The following is a 23,803-nucleotide window of genomic DNA, read 5'->3' as shown; positions in this document are numbered from 1 at the left end:
AGGGATAGTTCGGAGGGTAAGCACACATTATCAGATCACAAAACTTAGAAATGACAAGGGACCATTATGTAAGTCACAGTATCCATGGTAAGACTTGGCAAGAACAAATTCCTAAATGTTTCCCTCACTATCATGATCCCAATTCTATCTTACAAATCTGGCTAGACCAGAGGATGTACATTGGTACAGATAGGAATTGGAAACACAGGGAATCCAGGACAGATGATCCCTTCAGGACTATCGGTGAGAGTGACAATACAGGGAGGGTGGAGTGAGGATAGGGTAGAAAGGGGGAACCGAATACAGGAATCTACATACAGCCTCCTCCCTGGGGGTGGACAACAGAAAAGTGGGTGAAGTGAGACATCACAGTGTAAGATATGACAAAATAATACTAATTTATAAATTATCAAGGGAGGGGGGAGTGAGGAAGAAGGGGAAAAAATGAGCTGATACCAAGGGCTCAAGTAGAAAGCAAATGTTTTGAGAATGATGAAGGCAACAAATGTCCAAATGTGCTTGACACAATGGATGGATGGTGGATGGACTGTGATAAGAGTTATACAAGTCCCCAATAAAATGATTACAAAAAGGAAAACCCAGTTACCAGAGGCTCTGGACAAAGGCAGTGCTATAGGAGGCAAGCTTGTTAAAAGAGAAAGCAGACCTCCCTCTATTACCTCAGGGCTGGGTTCCCCCCACATTGGACCTGGGAAAGGGCCCTAGTGCAGACTGCTGGGAAGACTGCTGTTTGCAGCCTACTTTGAACAAGGTTGGCTAAACAGTTTAAAGGGACAAAGACCTGACTAGGATATTAAACAGATGCAAAATGGGGACTATAAATGGAGCAGCAATTCAAAGAGTGTGGGATAATGTAAAGGTGTATAACTTCGAGGTATAGAAACATGTCTGAAAACGGTTTTCTTCAGAGAGATGTTTACTTTCTAAGTTTGGGTTTAGGCTGTCCTTTTTGCGTGGAAGTGTTTATATTCACATTTCAGCAGTTGCTCACAAAAGATCAAGAATGAACACTGCAGAAAATCAAAACCAACTTCTAGTCTTCCACTTCAAGTAAAGGGAAACAGGCCTAAGCTAGACAGGCGAACCCGCCTGTATTACTGCTGCCACCTTATACATGTAATGCCAATCTCTCGGGCTTTACAATAAATTAGAGATGATTTGAGGCTTTTTTCTCTTTGGGTAAACTGAAAGACACAAATTAAGAAATCTTTCACCAGCATTACCCTGCCAAAGCTACTGTATGTGTACTTTGATACTGTGCCCAGAAAGCAGGCCCACGTTCCTGTGAGAAAGGAACTACTCCTCTCTTGGGCTTGGCCTCAGTCTCCCACACTCAGGGCAAGTTGGGACGGTAGAGGGAAAGCCGGCGGCTCTCCTAGAGGGAGGGCAAGGAGCTCTGCAGGAGGGCACAGTCTTCCCAGGCAGCAGTGCTCAAACAAGGGTATGTGAACAACAGGCTTTTCGAAGCCAGCCAGGGATCCTGGGCCTGGGCTTCTGCTGTCACCTTATAATGTCATGTTAACCACCCAAGCTTTGAAAACATTAGAAATGTTTGGGGGTTCAAAAAGGTTTCCCAAGGGAAACTTGAGTGTGATGTTGCCGTTACTTGTGAAATACTTTCAACCTATGGTGTCTCCGCATGCTCAGAGTACTGCTCCATAAGCTTCTCAAAGCTATGACTTTTGGGTAGATCACAAGGCTCTATAGAGTGGGTTAGACCCTCCAGCCTACTTTGCAACCAGGAATAAAGTGGTTATTCAGGATAGTTTGGAGAAAAGCAATTTCCCTCCCTTCAATTTCCTTTCCTAAAAAGCATCTAACTTTCCTCTCATCCTTACATCCCTACTTTACAAAAGGAACCCATACTTCTGGTTGTGGAAATCACTGTAGAACAAAACAAAGGCATAAACTATCTAAAAGTTTGCATTAATCAAGAAACTGTTCACCTTTCCACTTTCTGCCTTATGAATCCTTGTTAAGGCACAGCATGTGTGATGTTGTGTTTAGGAATATCCTGAGTTCATACAGACTGTGCAGTGTATGAGAGGTCCTAGTGGCATGGTGGGTTAAACACTGAGCCACTAGGCAAAAGATCAATGAGTTGAGCCCACCTGCTAGCCACTGCTGAGGAGAAAGGTGTGGCAGTCCTGCTTCCGGAAATACAGGCTCAGAGACTCTCTGGAGCAGGTTTAATTTGGCCTACAGGATCACTAAGTTAGCATCCATTCGATGGCAATGAATTTGGTATTTTATTTTTTGGTGCAGTGTGTTGATAGGAACCATGGGATTTGCATTTAATGACTTCACCTTTTCCTTTTCCCACTTTTGTCCCAAAAATGCACTGCCTTCACAGAAGACGTCCTTGAGAGCAGGGGGGAAATCACTAAGAAGCTGGTTTACACACACATCTGTTGAAAAGTATGAACTTTAAAATTTAAAGATATGCTGGATTTACATAAAATTATTTTGGAGAAGTGGGGGGAAAAGAGCTTAATAAAAAGGATCGATGAAAATTCTCAATTGCTCAAGATGTGCTCATTTGAGGCTGGTTCTGTGTCTTCAATCAATGCTAGGATCAAATCACTCTGGTATCTGCATATTTATAAGCGGTGTACAAAGCCAGAACTTGTGGCTATATAAACTTAGGAGAAGGAATTTGGGAATAAACATGTTCAAAAGTACATGGAGTCTGTCATCTTACTTTTCAGGGGTATATGAGTGCAGTAGTAAGGATTCCCCCTGCTCAGGCCTCCCCCTGCCCCACACTTCCACCTGGCCCATGTCCATGCCCTCATTCTTGGAGTCTGTGGATATATTAAGTTAAATGCCAAAGGGACTTTAAAGATGTGTGATTATAGACCCTAAATAGAGAAAGTATTCTGAATCATCCAGCAAGCACAACCTAAGCACATGAGTTCCAGAAAACTTACTCTAGCTGGATTAGAAAAAGGCACCAGAAACATTAAAAGCAAGAGAGAGGTGTGAATCCACCATCACTGAAGTGGACACACATGGAAAGCAATCAGCTCCTAGAAAGCAACCAGGCTTCCTGGCTGTCAGCTAGCAAGGAAACAGGACTTCAGCTGAAGAAAGTAAATTCAGCCAACATGAATGAGCGTGGAAGCTGATTCTTCCCCAGAGACTCTAATAGAGAATATAGTTCTGCCCACACTTTGGTTTTAGATTTTAGCCTTGTGAAACACTAAGGACCCAGTTGAGCCTACCTGGACCTCTGACCTACAAAAACAGAGATAATAAATTGGTGATGTTTTACAATGCTAAGTATGTAGTAATCTGTCAGACATTAGGAAATACAGTGAATTAAAAGGCTGTGCTCCACGATTTCAACAGCAGTACTCTATAAATACAGGTTTTTGCTATAATTCCTTTATATTTAGTAAAGCAAGATAAATGCAAGCTAAATAATCACTCTGAGTAGTAGTACGGTCAGAACAGAAACCTAAATCCAGGAGTTTGAGAACCTGTAACTGAGTTAATACTTTATTCCCCTTACAAGGTTCAAGAAAACTTTAAATGTTATCAGTTTATTAAGAAACTCTCAAAAAAATAAATAAATAAATAAAGAGACTCTCCCAGCTATCAAAAGATATAGTGTCTGGGGTCTTAAAGGCTTGAAGGTAAACAAGCGGCCATCTAGCTCAGAAGCAACAAAGCCCAATGGAGGAAGCACACCAGCCTGTGTGATCACAAGGTGTCAAAGTGATCAGGTATCAGGCATCATCAGAACAAAAATATCTTACCATAGTGAATGAGGGGGGTAGTGCGGAGTGGAGACCCAAAGCCCATTTGTAGGCCACTGGACATCCCCTTACAGAAGGGTCTTGGGGAGGAGAAGGGCCAGTCAGGGTGCAATGTAGCAATGATGAAACATACAACTTTCCTCTAGTTCTTAAATGCTTCTTCCCTCCTCCCCCCACAAACACACAATCATGATCCGAATTCTACCTTGCAAGTCTGGCTAGACCAGAGGATGTACATTGGTACATATAGGAAGAACTGGAAACACATGGAATCCAGAGCAGATGATCCCTTCAGGACCAGTGGTGTAAGGTGGTGATACTGTGAGCGTAGAGGGAGGGTGGGTTGGAAAGGGGGAACCGATTACAAGGATCTACATGTCACCTCCTCCCTGGGAGACGGACAACAGAAAAGTGGGTGAAGGGAGATGTCAGACAGGGAAAGATATGACAAAATAATTTATAAATTATCAAGGGTTCATGAGGGAGGGGGTGGGGAGCGGGGAGAGAGGGGGAAAAAATGAGAACCTGATACCAGGGGCTTAAGTGGAGAGCAAATGTTTTGAGAATGATGAGGGCAATGAATGTACAAATGTGGTTTACACAATTGATGTATGTATGGATTGTGATGAGTTGTATGAGCCCCTAATAAAACTATTTCAAAAAAATTCTCTCTATTAAGAAATCAAAAAGGAATACACCAGTTTTAGGGTTTACAATGCAGTGAGCCATGTAATATGGTTCTTTGAGCAATTGCTGTTGTGATTCCCACAACAAAGACTTAGTGGGATTATGCAAATAAGGTGGTTGTGGCCCACCAAGGGAAATGGACTGTCTGCTAAAGTCAAATAAGATGCATAGAACGGGGGAGAGGGGAGGGAGGAGGAAAAAAAAAAAGAGGACCTGATGCAAAGGGCTTAAGTGGAGAGCAAATGCTTTGAGAATGATTGGGGCAGGGAATGTATGGATGTGCTTTATACAACTGATGTATGTATATGTATGGATTGTGATAAGAGTTGTATGAGTCCCTAATAAAATGTAAAAAAAAGAAAAGAGGAGAAAAAAATGATTAGGGCAAAGAATGTACAGATGTGCTTTATACAATTGATGCATGTATATGTATGAACTGTGATAAGAGTTGTATGAACCCCTAATAAATTGTTTAAAAAATTTTTTTAATTAAAAAAATATGCATAGAACCCTTGTGGGGGTGGGGGCCATGCAAATATGGTATATGGAAGCCTAATGAGAGGATTGATCAGTTTTGCCATACCACTAGACTTAAAAGAACTAATCTCAGTGAAGGGGATAGGGGGGTGTCTCACTCCCATCAAGAAAGAACCAAAAATGTGTCCTTGGGACTTGGTGTCCCTATACTGAGAACCTCCTAGATCAGTGGGTCTCAACCTTCCTCGTGCTATAATCCTTTAAGACAGTTCCTCATGTGGTGCTGACCCCCAACCATACAATTATTTCCGTTGCTACTTCATAACTCTAATTTTGCTACTGTTATGAAATGGGCGACCCCTATGAAAGGGTCATTTGATCCCCAAAGGGGTCGCCACACACAGGTTGAGAACCACTGTCCTAGATCCAGGAGACAGAACTGCAACACCAGAGATGACAGATGGCAAGAAGTAGCAGCAGAGAAAGGGTGGCAGCAGAGACAGGAGACTGCAGTGAGCCTGCACGGTGGGTTACCTGGCCCATGGAGCAAGGCAGCTACAGTGGCCATACCAACCTACAAAGCAAGAGATGGGAGAGCAAGAGGCCTGCAGGCAGAGTGGTGAGCCTCCTCCAGGGACTTGTAGGCAGAACTAGGCTGCTGATCCCTAGAGTGAGAAGTGGTTCGCTGGAACCTTCAGGTGTTACAGATCTGTTGCCTAGAGCTAGGAAGTTCTCAGCGCCAAAGGATCTGAGGGATGGATGTGCGCCACTCTTGGATCTTAAACTTTCTTAATGGTAGTGAGCTGTTCCTTCTGCTCCAGGACTGGCTCTTTAAAGTCTAGAGAAGGCAAAACTGACCATTCCCTCATTAGGGTACCTGTGGGGTACCTCCAGGCACATTAGAGCTAGACTCACAACCCACTGAGCAGGAGGCTAGGCTCACTTGCAGTGCTAGACTCACAAGCCACCCTGGACAGGAGGCTTCCTGGAGGGGGTGCCTCTGGGCACTGGCCAGAAGAAATAGAGCTTTGTAACATTTTCCAGAGCAAGGCAGAAGCCAGGCCCAAGCAGAGCTGAGGATCAAGAGAGAAGACTGTCCTCCAGGACTCAGAGGAGCCCTCACTGCCCAGAAGGAGTTGAAAGCGCTGCCCTGCAATGAAGATTTTGTTTCAGGTTTCATGGCCCTTATACTGAGTTGTGGTCTGTTGCTCTTGATACTGAGTTGTAACTGCTACTTCCGGCATCGACTCTGTAATCATGAGTAAGGTCTGTGAGTTGTGTGCCCATTGCAATTATCGAACCCTACAAAGGAGTGTGTGCCAATTGATGTGCCAAAGGAAGGCCAACTGATATCAGAACTGGTAAAAAGGTTGACCTCCACCTAATCGGAATTAGCCTTCAGCTTTTGAGCTTGATTCCCTTTCCTTTTGTGAAGTTAGAGGTCAGATGCAGCTGACACCGGGCCTTTTTTTACTAAATGTTAAAATAAAAAACCCACGGAAATATCATATGTAAAGTGCATAGTATAGTGCATGGCACTCTAGTATCATTTATTCAGTTTATTGTAGGTTTTAGTGTTATTTTACTTGATTTTAAATGTCCTAATGTTTCACAGTTAACCTTATTTTTCAAAGGAGAAAGAGAACTATATACTTAAACTTTTAGATGGGACTTTTATATTAATATTATAGCCTATGGATTTGATATTATTCATAAATTTGATATATAATGTTTAGTTCAGTGTACCCATTAATGTCAAGAAATCCAAGTCTGCAGAAGTGAGAAAGATAAGCACTTCTTTAATGAGGAAAGCAATTTTTAATACCTTCCACTAATAGCAGACATGAAAGGTATCCTTCACACGTAATGTAACGCCCAAGAGTCTATTAATGTTCAGTGAGAAACTCCTTAAAGCTGATTAAGATTATAGAGCGTATGATACACTTCTTGATATTGTATTCAAAAAAGTACACTGAGTACATGAATAATGAAATCAGACCAGTATCTCAAAATATTCCTTAATAAAAATATTGATAATTCAAATTTTTAGGCTTCATTTTTTTAAAAATCTTTTTATTGGGGCTCATAAGGCTCTTATCACAGTCTGTACATACATCAATTGAGCAAAGCACCCTTATACATTCGTTGCACTCGTCAGTCTCATAATTCACCTTCCACTTGGGTTCCTGGAATCAGCTCGGTTTCCCTTTTTACCCCCCTCCCCCTCCCTCCCCGAAGGCTTCATTTTTTAGGTGATCCTTAATTGATAATGGACCTCTATCTTTAGGTAGAAAGACGGGAAGTTCTTATTTTATAGTTTAATATAGTAATACAAAGAATTTATAGTATGAACAGTGTTAATACAATTTTATAGTATTAGAGTATTATTTACATATTAGATCTGGTAAGTAGTCTGTTACAAATATAATGTGCACAGTATTATTTTTGTTCAAGGTCAAGGTATAAAATGTACTTAAGTAGTGCAGTGGCTAATGTGCTTGGCTGCTAGCTGAAGGGTCAGCGGTTCAAACCCACCTGCAATTCCCCAAGGGAGAAAGATGTGGCAGTATGCATCTGTAAAGATTTATAAACCTTCTGAAGCGCTACTCTGTCATACAGGGTCCCTGGGAGAAAAGATGGGGCAATGACTTGAAAATGACTCGACTACAGTGAGTTTGTTTTTTTATTTTTATAGGGTCCCAATAGGGTTGAGTCAGAAATGACTTAACGGAAATAACCTTTTTAATCAATCATAAAAGATTTTCTGAAAATCAGTGTCACAATTTTACTCTGTCAAAATATGAATACACCGTACTGCTCACGCTTCACATAGGAAAAGTCTGACATGGGGAGAAAATGGACATATAGGACAAGAATTATAAGGTATTCTTTCACATGAATTTATGGAAATTTTAAAGTAGTAAGTTCCACCCCAAGGGAAAATCCAACTTTCCCAAAGCTACCAAAAGATGACTGTCAAACAACCTCCTACTGTCGCTCAAGCATGTCAGGAGGGGCCATGTTACAGGAGAAGTCGTAAAGTACTACTATAAAGTCACGCACACTTTTATTACATAAACTATCCAAACACGAAGCTATGGTTTCTCAACACATCCTGCTTCCAGGTCTGTACACTTCTAAAAGCAAACGGATCTCCTAAGAATTCTACACTCTTTGATTTGCAAGTTCAAGTGGCAATATTGGCCACTTGTGGTGGGACTTGTGTTCCTTTTCAATGTTCTTGAGTTTGGGGAACAAAAACGTCTGGAGGAAAATTATCAGGATTACAGAGTATATAAAGTATCCCAATGAAATGCTTAAGAGGGAAGTCCTTGTTGCCCTCAATAAATGTGCAGGTCTATTTGTCATGATGGGGAAAAAAATCCACAAGCCACACACACCTGTGACAATTTATCCACTGAAACCCCCTCCATGCACCACTACCTATTCCACTTTGTCCCTGTGCTTCCTGGTTCCATTCCTCCTTTCTTAGTCCTCTCAACTTTGACATTGGGTAAATGATGTCCTTTTGATCGTGCCTGGTTCATTATTTTACCCCCTGGGGGGTGGATTCAGTTCCAGACCAGAAGAGTGACTGCAGCCAATAGTCTCAGGGGTTCGACCTGTCTCTTTCTAACCAGGAAGCCCGGTCTCTTTTACAAGTTTGAGTTTTGTTCCACATTTTTCTTCCAGCATCTTCCGAATGGGATCTTTTACAGGGTGCTTAGTCGTGGTAGCCGAGCACCTCTAGCTAGTGCTTATGGTTTCAAGGCCTTGGAAATTGTTCACTTGTCTCATTATTCCACAGGACTAATTGTTTCCATGTTTCCTCCATTTCTCCCACTCTTCTTTCCTCTGAAAAGGAGGGGGCAGCCATTCACCTCTCTCTGTTCAGAGAAGAGTGATCTCCTTGCTCGCAAGTCACTACTCACCAGAGTAGGATGTAGGGCACTGTCTCAGTGTATACTCTCCGGGGTTGGTTATGTCTGACATTCCTAACTTTCTCTCATGGATGCTCCACCCCATTCACAGCAAAGATAAACATAGACAACTGCTCTCTATCCAATCTCTATATAGTCCTCGGTGTACTCCCACGCTCCCTCCCACATATGTTCGTCCTATCTGTCTGTCTACGCATCTATTCATACATCACCACCACTGATCCAGACCTTTTTCTCAACAATACAATTTTCCATATTCTTAACACGTTTTCATAAGCCCCCACAATTGCCCAGTGTCCTTCAAGAAAACCTATCAAGATCACCCTTTTGGAATCTCAAAAGGTAGGCACCCTCTAAGCCAATGGCTCTCAACCTCCCTAATGCCACGACCCTTTAATAGTTTCTCATGTTGTGGTAACCCCCCACCATAAAATTATTTTCACTGCTACTTTATAACTGTAATTTTGCTACTGTTATGAATCGAGCGACCCCTGTGAAAGGGTCGTTCAGCCACCAGGTTGAGAACCACTGCTCTAAGCCAACCTCTCTTACCTTGAAATTAACTGGTCCAGCAAATCCCTCAATGCCACTATGTTATGACTTTTTAAACTAACGCATATGTTATTTCTAAATGATATACAATTCAATGCTAAGATAGGCAACAACTGAGAATTATTCTTTGGCATTTAAAATTGAGCAAATTTTAATAAAGTCATTTGAACTATCACATAACTATTAAATAATGCAAATGTCATATACCAGAATAGGCTAATCCTATCATATATTACAATTCTAAAGCTATAATGCAGATATACAAACTTGAAAGAAAAAAAAAGGAAAACTGTTTTTGTTAATATGGTGAAAGTGGAGTTGATTTCTAGTAACACTGTTAATAACTGTTCAACAAAAAAAAGAATAAGCCTATAAAATTACAGTGACCGGGTTTAGGTTCAAGTCAATTAGACTATCTAGGGACTATAGTTACAATATAAGGTCAATATTATACAGGAAGTTAACCATAGACTTCCAAAATAACCAAATTACATGTGATATTATTTGGCCAATGGTTTTTTCTTGATTACAATCATCCTCGCCTTGTCTCATCTTACCAATCTCACTGAGAATCTCTGTGCTAATAAACCACTAACTACTTTTATAAATGCTTTCTATTTCTTGGGTATATTGGCCAAAAACAATGGTCACATAGTATTTTTATTAAGATACAGAATAGTCCTACCCCCTCTCAAAGAACTCTATTTATATCCTCCTTTGTTGCCCCCCTCTAAAAAAGTTTTAAATGATTTTATTCAATTTTATTTTCCTACAATTGAAAAAATGCAGGAGGGAGAATTAGGAAGCATGCTTAAAACAAAAATATTTTGGAGTAACAAAATTAAATAAAATGCTTTGTGATATTTTTCTCTAGATATAAATAGGTGGATACTTTTATCTATCTAATAATTATATTAATCATCAAAGATTAAATAAAGAGAATGGACAGAATTTTAGAAAAGTTATTAGCCACAAGGAAAAGATACAAGATAAACACAGAAGGGAAGAAACAGATAAGCACCAAATAATTTACACATATACTTGAGTATAAGCCGACCCAAATATTGGCCGAGGCAACTAATTTTACCACAAAAACTGCATTAAAAATGTGCTGAAAAACTCAGCTTACACACGAGTATATACTAACTGTAACAATGGAAAAGCTTTTTAGGGTATGTTTTAATAACAGCATAACTCACACTAAATGTATTGATTTTAATAAGGATAAATAATTATTACAAACTCATTTTAAACAACAACAAACCAAACTCACTGACCACCCCTACACTCCCCGGGCGTGTCTGAGACTGTAACAGTCTTTCTCCAGAAGAACTGCTGGTGGTTTCAAACTGCCGACCATGCAACAGTGCAACAGCGCCGTAACCACTACACCACCAGGGTTCTTCATTTCTAAACAAGGCAGTTTGAAGAAAGACTTCAACTACTTTATCTTCTGTAAGGCCCACTTCAATAAAAAAACACCCCAAAAGGTACCAGTTCATAGACAGGTATTATAGAAGAGTTAATGACAAGATTAAGTAGAAACAGCGTGCACAGTGGGATTCTTTACCTGATCTAAAATGATCTTCCAATATAATTTACCAGCAGAGAACACGTAAGTCATTTTAACCTAACTTTTCCAAAATATATGAATTTAGGTAGAAAAACGTATAGATGATCTCTTGAGAGTTAATGCTAGGTTGCAGAGGTTTAATCTTTAATATACAATTTTATGTGATACTCAAAATTCTAAATATCAATAAAAAGCCCCACCCCAATTATTTAAAAGGCACCATAATAAGGAGCCCGGTGGTGCTGCCTTCAGTGTTGGACTGCTAACCGCAGGCTGATCGTTCAAACCCACCAGTACCTCCCTGATGACATACTGAAGTTGTGTGCTCCTTCAAAGACTTACAGTGTCGGAAAACCTATCAATGGATGCTGAGTTGGAATCTAATGACAGTGGTTTTTTTGGGTGGGATCATAATAAGTATTTCTACTATTATCTTAGTTTAAAAGTAAGAAACAAATATGTCAAGTAAAAAAGCAAATGCAGGAATTTCTGGGTTGCATGACTTAATAGATAATGTGTTATTACTGTTAAAAAACTCACTGCCATCAAGTTGTCGACTCATAGCAACCCCTAAGTGAAGGGAAGAACTTCTCCTGTTGGTTTCTCACACTGAAACTCTGTGGGAGTAGAAAGCCTTGTCTTTCTCGTGGAACCTTGTGGTTAGCAGCCCAGTGTGACACTACATCACCCGAGCTCCACTTCCTTGCTGCAAGGTACTGGCAAGTCCGTCCCAACTCATCGTGCCCCCACTAAGTACAACGGAATGAGGAATGCTGCTCGGCCCTACACCATCCCCACAGTGGTTAGGTTTCGAACCATTATTGCAGCAACTGTGTCAATTCATCTTTTGTGGTCTTCTTTTCTGCTGACCCTCTACTTTATTAAGCACGAAGTCCTTTTCCAAAGTAGTGCTCCAAATGAAATAAATATTTTAATAAGGCATTTAAAGGAAATGAAATAAGATTTATTAAAATTGTAAGACCCTGAAACCTTTGTGCAAGGGTTTCTGAAAGCTCCTTCCTTTCTGATAAATACAAAATGCCTAAACTCTAATTACAGCTACATTCTAAATAGTTGTTAAAGAATAACTACATTATCCTCTCAAAGTAAGATTAAGCATTTCTTAGGATGGCAACATAGGGAAACCATAAGAGCCAATCAACTGCCAACGAGTCGATTCTAACAGCAAGCCTATAGGACAAAACTGCCCCCATAGGTTTTCTAAGGGTGTCAGTCTTTATGGAAGCAAATCTTTACACTCTGCCACATCGCCCTGGGAATAGATGGTGCGTGCCAAGTGGTTAACTGCTGTGTACGAAATCACTGTGCTACCAGGGCTCCTCAGGCAACATACCAAACCCAAACGAAAACACACTGCCATCGAGTCCAGCGAGCTACTAACTGAAAGGTGCTTGGTGTAAATCTATAATGAGGCTATTTCTTGTCATGGAAACCCTATGGCAACATACACACCACTTGTAAATTTGGAAAATTCCTACCAATTAAATTATATAAACAAGGATTCTTCATTATAAATTATTAATGACCTTAAAGATTCATAAACTTTTAAAAATTTTGTTTCTTCATCTGCTGAAAGGCATCTGGATTTTTTAATTGAAAGGAAATTCCTGCAGTTTTGCAAAAAATGTTTAAAGTGGCTGCCTTAAGTCAGTGAAAAATTTAAACACAAAATATAGCTGCTACTGTATTTGCATTTTAGAACAATTAAACCCAAATGATGTTGACTCTCATCAAAACCCATGACTGTCCAGTATATTCTGAGTCATAGCCCCTCTAAGACAGGGTAGAACTGCCCCATAAACTGTTTCCAAGGCTGTAAAATTTTAAGGAGACTGACTGCCACATCTTTCCCCCACAGATGCACTGGTCAGTTCCAACTGCTAACTTTTGAGTAGCAACCTGGCTCTTTAGCCACTGGACCACCAAGACCTGTGACTTCTCACAAGCCTTTCCCCTACAGGCTCACCCTTCATGATTTGGAGACAGTAGACTGAGGCTACATGGCTGTTTTAAAATTATATGTAGAACTGCTATACCAATGTCAACGGTTATAAATTTCTTCAAAGAGGACAAAAAGTGTGCTTACAAGAGAGTTGTTCTGATTTCCAATACATGCATTAAACTTAAGCCTTACTACACATATATCTTAACTTTTATATCTCCATGATTTTAAACTACTAAAACACTGTAATGCACATCAAAATGTAGGGATTAATGAACAGATCTTAGGTCAAGCAGGAATAATCCTTTCGCCTACCACATTCACAGTAGTTTTTACTCCTGGCCTAACCTAACCACGACAGACAGAGGAGCCTTGGGAAACCCCACGAGGCAGTTCTTCGTATCCTATAGCATCCCTAGAGTTAGAATCGACAAGACAGCAGGGGGTATATGATGATGGACATTTTTACACTACCTAGGGGCAAAAAATAATTCCCAGCTCCTTCACCCTCTTAGCTTCAGCCCCTTCAGCGAGCTTACAAAATACACACACACAAATATATTCGGCCCTGGTCCCTAGAGTATCGATTAAAAGCAGAGATTATTTCCCCATAGAAGCTTTCCGCTGTCCACCTAGGGGGGTAAAAAAACGGGGGGAAGATGCCACAATCAACCCGCATCCACATCTCAGCCCCGCCCCATCGGCGAAAAGGGAGGGGGGTATAGAGAGCACGAGAGTGGCAGAAAGGACAGAAAAGGCTGGGCCTTCCAACTCCCAGGTTCAGCACATCCCTGGCACCATCAGGTTCCACGGCAGCCAGGGATCCTGGCCCTATTTTGTGTTGTACATTTCGATCCATTCCCTGCCCTCAACACCACATGCATATAGTCTCAACCCGCTGGGTCCTGGGTAGGGATACTAGAGCCGACCCTCTGCGGCCCAAGCGAAAGACAGAGGGGCTCTCCCCGTGCCCTCGGCAGATCGGACCTGTGCTCCGGGGCCTCTGAGCCGGCTGAAGACGAGAAGATAAATCGGAGGGAGGGGTCTGCAAGAAGCCGTTATTCCTTCTCCCTCTTCCTTCCCAAGCGCGAGCGGGGAGGGGCCGGAACAACGAAGAGCAGTTACCTAAGGGGCCGGTCGGGCCGGTTAACCTCCAGAAGGCGACGCCCGCAGGCTGCTCAGGTGGCAGCACAGACACAGTCACCCGGAAGGCTAGCGATGGAGGCAGGGGCGCCCGAGGTGATGGGAAGCGGGGGGTGGGGACTAGGATGAGCGACGTCGCCATGTTAGCGCCTTCTTTCTCCGTACCCCACAGTCTCCAATCCTGCGGCACTCTCCCCATCACTACTCACCTTTCCAGGTTACTAGTTCAAGCGCCTTCCGGCCGCCCCGGAGCCCAGTGTTTACAAACTACCTCTGGAGGAAAGGGCTAAACCGTACTTTAAAGGCCACGGGCTCCCACAGGCTTCCGTCCTCTCTCGCGAGAGCAGACTGACAACCCTTCGCCCCGCCCCACTCCCGGCATCCTCCCCATCCTTCTCATGCCCCTCCCCTTCGGCGCACGCCCCTTTTTGCCTCCTTCAGAGGGAGCGACTCCGGGTCAGGTGATTCGGTCGCGCGTGAGGGGGCGGGGCCTCACAAGGGTTGGGGTAGGGTGGGCGGGACTAAGAACACCGGCATCGGTAATTGGGCAAAAAGAGCGAAGGGCGGGAAGCAAATTTGTTTCTCTGTAACCGTGAAGCTGCGCAAGGTTCTGACTGGGAACTCGTACGCGCGGCTCTGGGGCGCGGGAACAGGTGACGGCGGGTATTGGGGGGGTGGGAGGATTGGCGGTGACCGTGGAGGTGAGCCCTCCGAAGACTGAGTGGCGGGAGAGAAAGCGGGGTGACTCGCCCAGCCCGGGAATCGGATAATTCCGATGCTGTCAGTTCCTTGAGGTTGGTGGGGAGGTGAGAGGGAGGCCGCGCGTACCCCACCTCCCCTACTTTGAAGGGGCGTTCAGGTTAAAGGTTTGGGAGAATTTGCCGGTAAAAAAAAAAATAATAAACCCACTGCCATGGAGACAATTCCGATTCAGAGCAACCCTCTGTAGGGTTTCCGAGGCCGGGAATCGTTATGGGAGCAAACAACTTGATCTTTCGCTCCTGGAGCCCGTGGTAGGTTTGAACCGGCAACCTTGAGATTAGCAACAATTGGCCCCAATCCCCTACAGACCGTATGAGTTTAGGAAAGTAGATAAGATAGTTCTGGAAGGGAAAAAAAGCCTTTAATCTGAGTTGTTTGTTCGATTTTACCAAACTGCAAGTAGAACTGATTTTTTTCAGGTTCTTTGTCCCCAACACCAAAATCGAAAACTCGTTAGCATCAAAGGACTTTACTGAAGAGAAGAAAGACATCCTATAGTTGGGAGAACATTTTGGGGATACACACACACACACACACTTTTTTAAAGGAGCTCTGGTGGGGCTGTCTACTTAGCACAGGCACATTAAGCCTATCAGCTGCTTTTCTGGGAAAAGAGGGTATCTGCTTCCATAAAGATTTATAACCTTGGAAACCATATATAGGGTCACACTGAATCAGAATGTACTCAATGGCAGTGAGTTTATATGTATATATAAATCTATTTTTATTTTGTCATATCTTGCACATAATTACACTGTCCAACGTCTCCCTTCACCCACTTTTCTGTTGTACATACCCCAGGGAGGAGATTATGTGTAGATCCTTGTAATTGGTTCCCCCTTTCCACCCTGCCCTCCCTCCACCCTCCCTATAACTTCACTCTCACCACTGGTCCTGAAGGGATCATCTGTCCTGAATTCCCTCTGATTCCAGTTCCTATCTGTATCAGTGTACATCCTCTGGTCTAGCCAGATTTGTAAGATAGAATTGGGATCATGATAGTGGGGGAAGAGGAAGCATTTAGGAACTGGAGAAAAGTTGTATGTTTCATCATTGCTACAGTGCACCCTGACTGGCTTGTCTCCTCCCCAAGCCAGTTATATTTTTCTATGACTCTGAAGCAAGACTTTCTGACTCACCCTTATGCAGTAGCTGCTCCTTAGAATTTTCACCATTAGCTTTACATCTTAGAAATATATCTGGATACAGAACTTTATTTACCAACCGAAATTTTGACACAATTTTTCCCAAGTTTCACTTTGATATTGACAACCAGTTAGTCCTCTTTTAATCCAATAATTTACATCATTAGAAGAAAAATTATTTTACAAAATAGGATTTGTATTTGTTATTTTGGGGGATGTCTATAAATGTGACATCACAGATTCTATAATAATTTCATTTTCTTCACCATTATTAGCTACTTTTACTATAGCAAGGAATGGAGCCAGAATTTTTAATAAACTGTGTTGTATTCATATTGCTATGAGTAATTTCAGCACTTGGAGTACAAATGCAATGATTTGCACCCATTCACTGAAGGTCTCTTCTGAATCGTTTTTCTTTTCCTTAGGCATAAGTTTTATTTTAAGCAATCACCTTAATCTTCTTTTGTAATAAACTTAGATATTCACCCACTTTACCAGATTTGTTGAGTCTTTAATAGTTGAAGCAGTAAACGATGGCAGTATTTACTCTCAATCCTAAATAATCCCAAATAATGTTATATTTGTTCTATTTCATATTGCTTTACTTTTTCATGGAGAAAAAAGAGCCACCATAAACCTTTAATACTTCCACATGCTAATCCTATAATACAACTTTAATATGAAAATGTTACTGGTACCCAGACAAATTTCTATGATGTGGGCAGTGATATCAATAAGAATGACAGTCATGTACCCAGTCTTCAAAGTCAAGAGCTGTGATCTTTCATCCATTGTTCAATCCATTTTGATAGCTGGTTAATTGTGGTGCATAAGGTTGCTATGGGTTGGAACCGACTCAGCGGCATCTAACAACATTATTCTCGATCTTATAGTTTATTGTTAGACAACTGGTGTGCTATTTCCTCCTTGTAGGATGCTATGACTTCATAACGAGATTGAAATTTTTCACATTGAATATTGTAACCCTTTGTTTCAAGTCTTTTGTACAATATACTGTTATCTGTTCAGTACAAAAATTACATGAAACCTGTGTTCAGGGAAGAGATCACAACCATACTAATAACAGCTCTACCTTCTTTCAGTTGGTTCCTAGCTCATCAACTGTATTCACCTAAATCAGGACGACCATATGCTCCATCATTGCCATCATATAACTGACTGCCTTTAGAAAATTACACATTAATGTATTTCAGTCTGGATCTTCGTGTTAGGCTGGGTTGACTAGAGAAACAAATTCATAGACACTCCTCTGTGTTAAGAGAGAACTTTATGTGAAAGAGTAATTGAATGTTAAACCATCCCAGGCCAATCCAGATCAAGTCATCAATCCAATATTAACCCATATGTCTGATACCAGTCTGTAAATTCTTCAGACTCATGCAACACATGCTATGATGCAGAATGCAGGAAGATCACAGGCCAGTGGGTGGAAAGTCTGGATCCAGTGATGGTGGAAGCATCTCAGCGCTGACAGGGGTCTCTGCATGGTTCCTCCAGCTCCAGGGCTCTAGTTCCATTAGCGTAGCACCATGTGGCTTGTCAACAGGAATGTACAGCAGAAAGAGTGTATTCCACCTCCAGGGAGGAAGACAGGAGTTTCCAGAATCCTCAGAAGAAGGCCATGCCCACGCAGAGGCCTCATTTGGCTATAACCTGATTGGCAGGCTAGACTCCACCCCTTGTAGCTGCCACAGACCACCCTTGTCAACTTGACACTTTTTTTTTACTGTTACAACTTGATACCCTTACACAACTCTATCCATATATAATTTTTAAAACATTAGTAAAATAAAATCTGTCCCTAATAGGATAAAACTAAACTGCATGTAATTTAATAATGTGCAGCCTCATTTAAGCATAATATTCTATAAGTAAACAAAACAAAAAATACTCTATGCCTAACAATTGCAGTTAAGTGAACCTACACTATAAGCCTGTGAATATATTCCCCCACCTATAAAAGTTTGTAAGCCAGCCACTTCATGCCTTTATTCTCCAAATTTGGGGTATCCAATTTCTGTACTGCTTGCTTACATCAACCCAGTGCTCTGAGGAGACAAACGTGCTTTGATGTGAAGAATCTTCATTCCAGTTGGAACCTTGTGAGTTTGCATCTATAAGCAAAGTCAAATCAGAACAGGCCGTCCATAAAGTCAGCAGCAATATGCACCAATTCACAGGCTCAAATATCTTCTTCTGGTCAAATTCTGGTCATGTCAATGTGGGCGGCCTCACTTAGCCTCTCCAGGGGGCCCATTTTTTCAGGCCACCTCGCCTTTTGACCATGTGCCCCATCACAAATTCTCAACAACTCTAACCCCCTTGTGCTAGGTCATGAACTTCAGACCAGTCAACCTGCTTTCATCTCCTCTAGTCCCTGTGAACCAGGTCCACAGTGTCAGTGTCCAGACTCAACATGTCTCTTTATTGCTGTATTTCTCATGTCAACTCAACACATGGATCCAGGTGGTCACCTAGCAAGCATTTCAGCCTGCCCACAGGCTCTCTTTAATAATTCAGTCCTAGATCAGAGAGTTCCTTCCATGTTCCAAAACTTTCCAGCCTCAGGCACAAACCACTAGTTCAAAATTCAAAAATCCAAAGGTTCCTTTTTCCTTCAATCTGTCAACAACAGCCCCTTCCTTAGGCAAGTCTCACCACCTTCCAATGTCCTGAGCTCTCAAGACACTGGGTGGGCCCTATCCTTTTAGAGCCTTCTTTGCAGGTTCATCCTAACTCATTTAAATTCCAATTTAATGACTCAAGGCAAGTAGGCTTATAAACTCTCTTTGCATCCCAGTAATCATTTCTATCAATCATATCAACAACAATGGGCAGAAGAAAACAGTACAAACCTAGTACAGCCAGATCCTACACTCAATTCTTAAATCAAGTTCAATCCTTATCTAAACTATTCCATTGATACAAAATATGTCCTTAAGCCTCTGACTGCATTGCCTCAAGTCAAGGTGGGACCTCAGTCAGCCATTTTCACTAAGCAGCATGGTCTCAGAGAAATTCAAGAGGTGATTTCTACCCCTAAGCTTAAAATATACATCAATTACATTCATTTTCACCTTTTCAAACAGGAATCACCAAAAACAACCACCATGTTAAGGAATAAAAACTTAAACTTCACATATTCTTTCCAGAAAACCCAGTAAACTGCATGGCCATATCTGATGTCTGGCTAGCCAAAGAAGAAAAACTACAATGATGCAGAGGTCAAACAAGCACCACTCTCCATCTCTATGATTTGTTTTTCTAGTACCCTACTCCCAAAGTACCATAATGTATTAGTCTGAGTTGACTAAATAAACAAATCCCAAGGTACTGTTAGATCTCTCTGGGGATAGATATACCTGGGTCCTTAGTTCCGTGCAAGAATCTCGCGGAAGCCTGGTTTGTGATCCAAGTGAGTTTTATGAACGTTAGAAGTTTCAGGTTTACACAGGCACTCACAGAGCAACTCCCGAAAGTGCAGTCAGTCTGGAAATTTCTTGCAAAGTCCCGCGGTGGACTCCCGGCTCCTGCCTTTTCAATTATCCCGCGGGGAGGTGTGGTGGATGACCCCTGGTCGATCCCATTGGGTAAACTGAACTCACCTGGCCTAGGTGCGCCTATCCAGGTGCAGTACCCACCCACGTGTAACTGGTGGGAAACCTGAACCTCTGAGCATGTGCAGTGTGCCACTCCTGTGTTCCCATAGCTCAGCCCTCTGGGCATGCATTATGGATGTCCCAGCCCTTCGATAGACTACCTAACATTCCCCCCTGAAGAGATATGGATCCAAATCTTTGGGGTACTTAATGATGACTTCTCTAGTTACTTCCTGCTGACAAAAGGGGCGAAGTGAAGTTTTGGGTCCATACCATTCCTACTCTGTTAGAAGGGGTTGTCCATTCAGGGTCCAGGATGGATAAGGAGGTGGTCTAGGAGATGGTGGTCCTGGAGCTGGCACATTGGTTCAGAGGCATTGGTAACCCGAGAACTTCTGGAAAAACAAAGAAACGGACAAACAGGTGAACGGTTTAAGTGAGACAAGGGTAAGATTGTGAGTGGCAGTGCATTTGAAGTTAGGTTAGTGTCACAGGAAATCAATAGATATTTTAGGATTAACAGGCACGAGTGTTTGATTACTGTAAACACAGGCTGTGAGAGGTCTGAGGTAAAGTTGTCTGTGCACCCTCATCTGTCCTGGGGCGGCGATGAATACCATCCTAAGACTGTCCAGTGGCTCACAGGAGTATTCGTCTGCAGCCTCTGCTTCAGAGGGGTCAGATGGTGAGGGTTTCCAGGGTTTCACCCAGGTATGGAGGATCCAAGCACTTTGCCCTGGAATTTTGACAGCAGTGAGTGTAGAGAGAATTACTGGCAAAGGTCTCTTCCAGACTGACTGAAGCTGGGAATTAGGTGACCCATCCTTCCAAGTGTTTATAAGAACTAGATCTCCTGGCTGGCACAAGGGTGGTAACTTTTCCTCCCCTTGGGTCTGGGTGAGTCCATCCTGATGGAATGCCTCCTGACATTGGGCTACTTGGGTGGCATATTGCGTATTAAGGCTACCTCAGAGTCTACAGCTGGCTCTGTTATAAGAAAAGACCGCCCGTGTAAGATGCCATAGGGGCTCAAACACGTAGGTTGCCGTGGGGCAATCCTAAGACGTAACAGAGCTATGCATCTTTCCAGCTCATCTCAGTTTCTTGTGTCAGCTTTCTAAGGGTTAACTTCAGGTGTTGATTAATTCTCTCTACCTGCCCCAAAGACTGAGGCCTCCTTGCACAGTGAAGACGATAAGTTATTCCCAAGTGTTGGGAGAGTGCCTGAGTGATTTGGGAGATGAAAGCAGGCCCGTTATCACTCTGCAGCAATTTAGGAAGCCCAAATGGAAGAATTATTTCCTGAAGTAGTTTTTTAGCCACTGCAGGTGGGATACACTTCAATCCACCCAGTAAAGGTGTCTATAAACACCAGAAGATACTTAAATTCCTGGACGACAGGAACCTGGGTAAAATCTATTTGCCAGTGTTCCCCAAGGTAAGATCCCTTGCGCTGGATAGGTTGAGCAAGGTGACTTCTGAGTGCCCCTTGGGGACTGTTGGTGGGACAGGTGAGACAATGGGAAGTTACTGGCCTGATGGTTGAGGTTAAGTTGGCCCCACAGAACTGCTGAGTGAGCGGGGTCAAGGAGGGTTCATGGCTAAGATGAGTGGTGTCGTGGAAGGCTTTCACAACTTTCCACTGGAACCTTTGTGGCAAGAGGAGCTTGTCTTTCTCCCACCATCCATCAGGTCAAAAGCAGAATTTCTGCGTCTTCGCTTGTTCCACTTCTGGCGAGTAATCTGGAAGAGGGAGCTGGTTTTGGGGAATTAGGGCATTTACGGAAGCTGAGGGGCTGGTGCCCAAGGCTGCCTGTCTGGTGTTCTTATCAGCGGCTCAGTTGCCCACAGCGACTTCCAAGTCCCCCTTCTGGTGCCCTCAGCAGTGCACTACTTCCACTTCAGCTGGTTTTTGGACAGCTTCCAAGAGTGCCTTGATCTGGCTCCCATACTTCATGGGGCTTCCCTGAGCGGTGATATATCCTCGTTCCTGCCAGATAGAAGAGTGGGCGTGGAGAACCGGAAACCCATATTGGGAGTCAGTAAATAGCATTAGTTTCTTCCCTTCTGCTAGTTCAAGGTCCTGGGTTAAGGCTATGAGTTCAGTCAGCTGGGATGAATTCCTGGAGGCAGGGGATTGGCTTCAATGACTTGGTCGAGGGAGACAGTGGCATAACCTGCCTTGCGCACTCCCTCAGTCACAAAGCTGCTTCCAGCTGAGAACCACACACAGTCTGCACCCGCCAGCGGTTGGTCTTTGAGATCTGGTCGTGGCAAGTTATTAGTAGACAGCAGCTCAAAGCAGGAATGAAGGGGTATAGTGTCTTCCCCTAGGTCAGGGAGCAATGTGGCTGGATTGAGTGTGTTAGAAGTCTGGCTAGTGACATCTGGGTTTTCTATGAGAAGAACCTGGTACTTCAATAGGCGGCTCTCAGAAAGCCAGTTAGAGCCTTTGGCTTGTAGCACTTCAGAGATGCTGTGATTAGTCAGGACCGCTAAAGTTCCTCCTGTGGTGACCTTTACTGCTTCCTGGACCAAGAGGGCCACGGCAGCTATTGCTCGTAGACAAGGAGGCCAGCCTGCTGAGGTAGGATCTAACCTCTTTGATAGGTAAGCCACGGCTGAGCCTGAGGTCCTAGCTTCTGGACCAGTACCCCCAGAGCTACCCCCTTTCTCTCATGAGCATACAGGAAAAACTTCTTTGCAGGGTCTGGGAGACCCAGCGCTGGAGCTTGAAGCAAACGAGTCTTAAGCTGGTTTACTGTTTCCCTTTGCTCCGTACCCCACAATAGGGGTTCTAGATCGCTCCTCCCTTTCAGACTCACATATAGGGGTTTTACTAGGAGTCCATAGTTAGGAATCCAGATTCTACAAAACCCTGTGAGGCCTAGAAATGCCCGCAGTTGCTTTCGCGTTTCCGGCTCAGGCAGCAACACAATTCCCCTTACTCGTTCTGAGGAGAGCCCTTTCTTTCTGTTTGATAAGACTAGTTTCAGGTAGGTTAGCTCCTGTTGTATTAGCTGGGCTGTGGCCCTGGAGACTTCGTAACCTCTTTCTGCCAAGAAGTTTGGAACTTGTACTATATGGGCAATGGACTGTTCCAGAGTGGCCGAGCAGATGCGGAGGTCATCTATATACTATATAGGACCATGCCCCCCTCTAGAGTAAGGTCAGCTAGGTCCTGGATCAGGGCTTGTCTGAACAAATGGGGCTATTTTAGAAGTCCAGCTAAGTTGCTATGACCACCCTTGCTCTAACTTCCATTCAAAGTCAAAAAGGAACTGACACTGTTTATCCGACAGAATGCAGAAAAAGGACACTGTGTCACTGTGTGGAGCTAGGGATTTCCCCTAGGAGGGTACAGGGGTTTGGCACTACTGGGTGCAGTGGGATCACTGCTTTATTTACTATTCTGAGTTCTTGGACCCCCCGTTAAGACCCATCTTTCTTTTTAACTGGTAATATTGGGGTGTTACAGGGGGAGTTAACAGGGACCAAAAGTCCATATTGGAGGAACTTACTAATAAGGGGTTGTAACCCTTTGATGGCTTCAGGTTTCAAAGGATACTGTCACTGATGGGGAAACTGGGTAGGATCTTTTAGGAAAATCTTTACAGGGGTAGCATACTTAACTTTGTCGGGGACTCTTGTGTCCCAAACTTCAGGAGTTATGGCTTGTTCCCACAGTTCCTGTGGGGGAATCTGAGGCTCCTCCACTGTGAGGAACAATTGGAAAGCTGTAGAGGGATGAGGGTGAGGTCCGACGACTATGCAGGTGTGTAGCTTGGACAGTATATCTCGGCCTAAGAAAGGAGCTGGACATTCAGGGATTCCTAGGAATCTATGACAAAAATAGAAGTTATCCCATACACATCTGAGAGAGTCAGTAAAATATTTAACTACAGGTTTTCCTGACACTCCCAGGATGGAGCAGGAGCAGGGTGCCAGGAGTCCAGGGAAGGAAATAAGGACAGAAAAGGTGGCCCCAGTATCTAAAAGGAAATTCACTGACCTTCCTGCCACATCAATGCTCACCCTAGGCTCCACACCAGTAACAGCTATCTCTTGCTGCTGAGCCATCCAGACCGGGCGCCTTCAATCCTCCTCCTCCGTTATCAGCTGCACGTTGGCCCCTGGGTGCCTCTCCTCCAGGTT

At 43.2% G+C, this 23,803-nt stretch overlaps 1 protein-coding gene across 1 annotated transcript in view; it reads right to left on the bottom strand.

Annotated features, from left to right (window-relative positions):
• Positions 1-14,482, bottom strand: part of ATF2 (activating transcription factor 2) — a 95,695-nt gene extending 81,213 nt beyond the window's left edge. The window contains exon 1 of the mRNA XM_075528952.1: positions 14,328-14,482. The gene's annotated coding sequence lies outside the window, so the exon portion shown is untranslated. The remainder of the gene's footprint in view (positions 1-14,327) is intronic.
• Positions 14,483-23,803: the final 9,321 nt, after the last annotated feature.

Source organism: Tenrec ecaudatus, chromosome 13, assembly GCF_050624435.1.
Source record: "Tenrec ecaudatus isolate mTenEca1 chromosome 13, mTenEca1.hap1, whole genome shotgun sequence".
Taxonomy (NCBI): Eukaryota; Metazoa; Chordata; class Mammalia; order Afrosoricida; family Tenrecidae; genus Tenrec; species Tenrec ecaudatus.
Note: the sequence above shows the minus strand (reverse complement) of the source record. Positions and strands in the feature narration are given on the sequence as shown.